The 7500-nt window shown below is 40.0% G+C and overlaps 1 protein-coding gene across 3 annotated transcripts in view; it reads left to right on the top strand.

Moving 5' to 3' along the window:
* Positions 1-7500, top strand: part of znf438 (zinc finger protein 438) — a 54689-nt gene that overhangs the window by 30954 nt on the left and 16235 nt on the right. Inside the window, exon 2 of one of the 3 annotated variants that reach the window (XM_053685055.1) lies at positions 2879-3345. The exons of the other annotated variants lie outside the window; for them this stretch is intronic. The gene's annotated coding sequence lies outside the window, so the exon portion shown is untranslated. The remainder of the gene's footprint in view (positions 1-2878; positions 3346-7500) is intronic. 3 annotated transcript variants of the gene reach the window in all.

Below are 7500 nucleotides of genomic sequence, written 5' to 3'. Positions count from 1 at the left end.
GTATTTCATAAATTTTCTGCCCCTAGCCAGTTCAGGTATTTCATGTGTTACAGCTCAAGCACACCTGATGCACCTAATGAAGCCCTTGATTAGTTGCATCAGGTGTGCTTTAGACACTTGTTTTGCATGTTTGTGCGGTTGTGAGCGATTCTATTCAGGGGGTTGAACTATTTCAGTTGCTTTTGTTTGATTTGTTCTTTGCAAACAGCTCAAAATCTACAAATTTTGATGACAAACCTGATTTGCAATGGGGGTTGAATAATTTTGACTGTGTATAAAAAAAAATAAAAAAAAATAAAAATAAAAAATTAATTGTATATATATTTATATTACACACACACATTCTTCACTCCTGCTGAAAAGTAGTTTCTGTATTAGAGCGTTTCTGAAAAGGTGCAAATCTGTTTCACATCTTATTTTTATTAGACATCTTATTTTTGTTAGCTGATAGTATTTTGGCATGGTTTTGAGCTTGTAGAATGTTTGTGCTTTTTAGATGTTAAGACATAATCCAGAGTCATGAATACATGATATTTAGCCCCAAAGTAGTAATTTAGTTTTTGTCTGACAGGATTGAGATGCTGGGGAGAGTAGCTGTGTGTGTGCGTGTGTGTGAGAGAGAGAGTGCAAGCTTGTGTCTTTAGGTTGATCTTTTTGATATCCTTTGCTGAAGGGTACCTTCAGGCTGTTTCATACCTCTTTTTCTGTCATTTACACATTCTCTCTTTTCTTGTCTACACAAGGTACAGACATACAGTTGCAAGCAAAATTATTCAACCCCCATTGTAAATCAGGTTTATTGTCAAAATTTACAGACTTTCAGTTGTTTGCAATGAACAAATAATAATAATTTAAAAAATGTGGTTTCCCCAAATTCAACTTAAAATGCAACTTATAATGATTTCTATAGTCTCAAAATTATTCAACCCCCTGAATAGAATTGCTCACAACGGCACAAATATGCAAAACAAGTGTTGTCTCAAGCACACCTGATGTAACTAATCAAGGGGCTTCATTAGGTGCACCAGGTGTGCTTGAGCTGTAACACATGAAATACCTGAACTGGCTAGGGGCAGAAAATTTACGAAATACCTTGATGAGGCAGAAAAAGGAAACTGTCAACGGCTGCAAGCAGATTTCTGAGAAGGCAGATTGTGAAAAACCCTCGAGTGACTACAAAAGACCTGCTGCAAGACTTTGTGGCAACAGACACTGAGGCTTCAGTGAACACAGTATAGCGTGTACTAAACACAGAAGGCTTCCATACCAGAACTCCAAGACGTTCACCACTACTGTCCCAAAAGCACAAGAAAAGTCGGCTCAAAATCATATAAATAAGCCACAGAAGTTTGGGGATTCTATTCTGTGGAGTGATGAAACAAAACTCGAAATTTCCGGCACGATGAGTCAGCGGTATGTCTGCTGGAAGAAGAACACACTGTCCACATTCAAGCATGGTGGTGGCTTGGTGATGCTCTGGGGCTGGTTTGCATCCTCTGTCGCTGGAAACCTGCAGCGTGTGGAAGTCAAGATAGATTGAGTTATAGCATCAGGAAATCCTAGCAGAAAACGTCATGCTGTCTGTGAGGAAGCTGAAGCTTGGGCGTCATTGGACCTTCCAAAAGACAATGATCCCAAGCACACCTCAAATTCCACCAAGGCTTGGTTGCAGAAGAATACCTGGAAGATTCTATAGGGCCATCACAGTCATCTGACTCGAACTCCATAGAAAATCTCTGGTTGGATTTGAAGAAGGAGGTTGCAGCACACAAACCCAAGAATATTACTGAACTGGAGGCCATTGCTCATGAGGAATGGGTTAAGATTCCTCAGGAACGCTGCCAGAAGCTATGCAGGTCATAACAGTAAAAGTGTGCTCTACTAACTACTAAAGATGCTTGCCATGAAGGGTTTGAATAATTTTGAAAGTGGAGAAGTTATTATAAGTTGCATTTTCAGTCGAATTTGGGGAAACCACTTGAAGCATCCATTGTGTTGAACTATTTCAATTGCTTTTGTTTGATTTGTTCATTGCAAACAGCTGAAAGTCTGTAAATTTTGACAATAAACCTGATTTGCAATGGGGATTGAATAATTTTGATTGCAACTGTAAAAGCTATATGCTGTTAGCCCTCAGAGAGCAAAAGGGCGGCAAAGCCCTTTTGTCCGGACATGAATCAGCAGCTACCTTACAAAGCACTACTAGCAGACATTGTTCCAGGAGAGAGAAGCCTGTTCTCAGTGGTAAAGAGGATCAGTGTTCGATGTTGACTGGTTAACTGCTCTACCCCTCCCTACCAGCTTGATCTAGCTATCACTGATCTGATGAAGTTTTCTGTAAGGAGACGTTTGTTTAACATGTTTGGAAGAAGTCTCCAGGGTCAGCACATTGTATAAGTGAGAGGTAAAGCTGTTCTGTTAAGGAAAGTTTTCAGGACGGAAGACATTGCACTAGCTGCCTTGTATGTTTATTTAACAAGAGGAGAATAGAGGTTGATGAAGAAATTACTATTTATAGTTGCTATAATATAAGCGATAACAGAAACTCACTTGTTTAGCAAATGTTACATGTAAGTATTAAATGTATAAAGTATGTGTCATTCTTCAATAAATAAAAATTGTAATTATTGGTAAATTGCTGTGATATAAGAAGAATAAAACACTTCAGGATATGCTGTTATAGGAAAATAAGCAACTTTGACTCTCCCCATCATTCTGCATTACACCTTCCCATTGTGTTTATCAACACAAACACAACACGGAAGCTTTTTACCTCTAGGCTCCTACAGTTTCCGTTATCTTGCTGTCACAGAACCAGCCTTTAGTGTCTCTGCATTTGTCTAAAAGTTGTAACATGTCATTTCCTACCTCCAACTAGAAATAAAACACCCCACAACGTGGAATTCCTACTCAGGAACTTAGGGTGTCTCCTCCCCAACTCTGAGTTCAGCAAGTGGTGTCAAATCAACAAAGCTACGCAGAGCGTCAGCAGCAAACAAAGTAGTCCTTCTTACCTTTAAATGAGTTCTATTGTATATACAAGTACTATTTGCTTTAGATCAATCAACATACAAAACATCTCCATCCATTTTCTGTATTGCTTATCTTACACAGGGTCTTGGGGAGCCTGGAGCCTATCCCAGGCGACACCCTGGACGGGTGCCAAGCGATCGCACAATTGCGCACACACACTTGTATGCTACGGACAATTTAGAGATGCTATTCAGCCTACAACTCATTTCTTTGGACTGGGGTAGGAAACCGGAGTACCTCAAGGAAACCCTGAAGCACTGCAACCTCTGCATACACAGGGTGGAGGCAGGAATCGAACCCCCATCCCTGGAGGTGCAATTACAATTATTGGTGACTTACAATACAATCAATCAGTTGAGGTTTAAGGGCCTTGCTCAATGGCCCAGCAGTGGCAACTTGAACTTACAACCTTCTGATCAGTAGTCCAACAGCTTAACCACTGATCTACTACTGAGGCGAACATGCTAACCAATAAGTCACCATACTACCCCCAGATACAAACACATTAGATTATTTGATCGATGTTTAGAGGAAGAATATATGCATCACTCATCGCAGTTAACTAGCTAGCTTGTTGCTAACAAAAGATGAACATGGAGGCATTCCTGTTCTCCCTCGCACTTCGTAGCTTGAAGACACGGAGGTCGACGTAATTCCCACTTCCGAGGCAAGTTGATTGCAGCATAAGATCAAGGCCGACCACAGACCACATCCTGCTGGGCAATAGACAGTGCAAGTAAAGTAAAGATGCAGTAGTTCAAATGAACTCCACTTGGTTCAGATTTGAGTCTAGCTCTTGAATAATGTAGACAGTTTTGGATTTCGATTGCTTAACGTTAAGACAACTTGTGTAAATTAGGACGGAAGGCCCGTGCAACCCTGAGACAGGCCTTGATAAGTGCAGGCAATTAAGGCAATGAAGAAAAACACTTAACACACCATAACCACAACCTGAAATGAATGTCACCAGTCAGAAGTCTATGTGAAGCTTAACACGAAAGACAAAGTTCAGAGAAGATCTCTGCATCAAATGTTCAGACATGCGCAGACTCTTCTGCATCTTTGAGTTCTCACACTATGAGAAATGTTCAGTGCTTAAGATATTCGCTCTCACCTGCTTCACGAGCCTACCGTATCGCAAAGCCGTGCTGTATTTATGGCAGTTTAGGAATATGTGCATGGATTTCCTTTTGTGAGGAACAGATTTGTGAGAGATTTGTCTTAAAATATCAGGCCTCTCGGTTGCTCTGGGTCACGTGTTTCATAATGATGACATCAGTGTGGCTCTCTAATTTAGGTTTAATACCCGAGTGTAAGTTGAAGGGTGTAATTTTGCTCTCCTCCCCTGACGCCGTGCTGCTCAGGGCTAATTTAAGCCGCGGCACAGCTGCATACGATTTTAACCGAGCCCTGACGGCTTTGTTTGCGTCTGCCACTAAACACGCGTTTGCAAAAGACAACAAAGACACCTGGTGGTTATTTTATCCAGAGATTCAATAGCGACGCATTCCCTTAGTGTTTTCACACTTTAACAAGCATGGGCCTTGACTCAAATAACTATCCTCACAGCCTTTACCTCTGTTTCATTAAGATCAACCCGAATCATGCTTTTACAAGTTAATCACTCAGTAGTCTGTAAAGTTGTTGTCCTGTTCAGTGTGTGCTGTACTGAGAAGTTTAAACTAAATCGTCCTTCGCAAAAGGCTTCGCAAAGCAGTTTTTCTTCCTTTTAGACTGTTTGTGAGTGTAAATGACATACAGAGCTTGCTACTAGACAGAGGTTTAAGATTGACCTGAGCATGACTACGACCTGTTATTAATTCCATATGTCAAAGGAATGAGCTGCAACGACTGGAAAATGTGCTGCTCGTTCTCAGATGACGTGTTTTGGTGGAGCAGGTTTTGTGTTTAGGATTGATCCAAGCCCATCTCAGTGAATGTCCTTTAAAAGAGATTTGATATTACTGTCAGCTCAGTAAAAGAGCCTTCACCATGTGGTTAGACTATGCATAACATTTCCTACTTATTATTATTATTATTATTATTATTATTATTATTATTATTATTATTAAAACTGCACCATTAGCTAATTACTCACCACGTCTTACTCGTGAGGATTTATGTCCAGTTCATCAATAACAAAACAAAGTGAAGCAAAGGTAAAACGAATAATCATTTCAGAATAGTGTGTTTGAGTTTCTCATACATTATTCAGAAACAGAACAACGGCGCAACGCTTTATGAATAATCTATAAGCATGTCTTAATAATAGCAGTATGGTTTTAAAAACCTAGACCAGCTTTCTGAGGGATACATTTTAAAAGCACCTGGTTGTTGTATGTCTCCAGGTGCTGTTTGTGGACACACACACACATATAGACACAAGCAGACAGGTGAGAATTGTGTGTATTCTATGGTGATGGGGCTCCAGGGTGTCTAACAGCAGGTAGAGACAGAAAGCCTTCTGTTAGTGTACCATTATTTATTCAGATTCAAAGACTGAGCTAGATAATAATATATTTGCACAATGGAAAGGTGTGTGTGTACATGTGTTTGTACATGTGTTTAAGTGTACCTGCAGGTGTTCTTGGACATATTTCAGAATGTTACTGGATGAAGGGGTGTGTGTGTGTGTGTGAGAGAGAGAAAGAGAGAGAGAGAGAACCTATAGGTGTTCTTGTACAAATGTCAGATGAAGGTGTGTGTGTGTGAGTACCTGTGGGTGTTCTTGTACAAATGGCAGAACATGAATAGATGAATGTGTGTGTGTGTGTGTGTGAGAGAGAGAGAGAGGGAGAGATAGTACCTGTAGGTGTTCTTGTACAAATGTCAGAATGCTAGTAGGTGAAGGTGTCCATATGCGTGCGTCCGTGTCCGTGTGTGTGTGCGCGTGCACGTGTGTTCTGTCTTGTCCTGATTGAATATACTGTATATCAGGTGTCTGCATTTTCCTTGCTGCTTGTGATGCTGCTTACAGGAGCTGATGTAGTTGTAGTTGTGCTGAGTGAGTAGGAGTCCACATGCTTCTCTGCCTCATCTCTCACATAAAGCAGAGCCAGACTGTGGTGCAATCCGATCATTACATAAACATCACTGTATATATTTACGCTTATTTACAGCTCAGATGTACTTGATGTGCTGAACTCTGCCGAAAAGGCTTTTTCACCATCATTAGATCAGGGCGCAATAAAGCACAACAGGAAAATAATCCACCATGGGGTAGAGCGATGCGGCTCGACATGAAATGGAATGTATTGTTTACCACAGCGATTTGTCAACGGTTGCAATTTTTAGTGTATAATTGAATGACATATTGTACGTTTAGCTATTTATTGTTCTATTTAATGTTGGGGAATGTCCACGAGACAAGTTAGTTCCTGTTATTACTTGCTTTAGAGGAGGTATAAACAGCAGTTTCCTCACCAGCATATCTTTTTGTCTCTCTTGAAGTAAATATATGGAATTAAATTTGTGTCAAAGTATCAAGAGAAAGACAAAAGAAAAAACAGAAACTGGGAAGGTTTCTGCTGAAAATGGTGGAAACCTTAACGAAACTGGAGACTCCTTCCATATATGTTCTATAAACGTCTCCTTACTGAAAGCTTTGCTACACCAATGACTATAGGTTTGTGATTGTAGCAGCCAAACATGGATGAATTTATGTGGCTTTAAAAAAAAAATAGTAATACAAGTTGAGTTGAGTTTTTTTTTTTTTTTTTTTTTTTTTTTTTTTTTTTTTTGTTTTTTGGTGTAAAGCTACTTTATTTGGCGGAATTGCCAAATAAAGGAATCACTGTGATATTGTTGGTAAATGAGACCTTTTAGCAGTACTCATGTTTGACGTGCGTGAATTGAAGAGGGCTTTAACTGAATGCGCGTTATGATGATGTCTTGGCCCAAATCTGTGGAAAGTCTGCGGTAATTTAGAAAAATTGTGCTAGCGGGACTGTTATATAACAATACATTTGTTTATTCTGTTTATTATTAGCCATTATGCCAATTATCTGCCATACAAGACCCATGTGATTGATGTGTTACTATAGAAACGATAATGTATTAGAACCTTCTAACCCAGTGGCTACCAAACTTTTCAGCCAAGCCCTCCTACGCTAATCGGGGGGAAAAAAAATCGGCTAAATTTTAAAGTGTGTAACAAATGTATCTAATTTTTTTTTTTGGCAAGTTGTCTTGCTAGCAACTGAAATTACACTCCTGTGTAGCGCAGCAGTGCACAGTTTATTCAGCTTGTAACAAAGCAACAGTCACAATGTTTATCACCATCTCTCATGTGTAACCTATATTTCTGTTTTATTCCATCTTTTTTGTTCCCTTTTTACAATTCACAATCTAGTCCCCCCCCCCCCCCCCCTCATTACAGGGTACTTTATGTCTCATGCTCTTTATGCTGCTATTCCATCTCCCTGCTTCTCCCCTACAGTACTCTTGCGCCTCCCGAGCTGGTCCCAG

This window comes from Ictalurus punctatus, chromosome 13 (genome assembly GCF_001660625.3).
Source record: "Ictalurus punctatus breed USDA103 chromosome 13, Coco_2.0, whole genome shotgun sequence".
NCBI lineage: Eukaryota > Metazoa > Chordata > Actinopteri > Siluriformes > Ictaluridae > Ictalurus > Ictalurus punctatus.
Note: the sequence above shows the minus strand (reverse complement) of the source record. Positions and strands in the feature narration are given on the sequence as shown.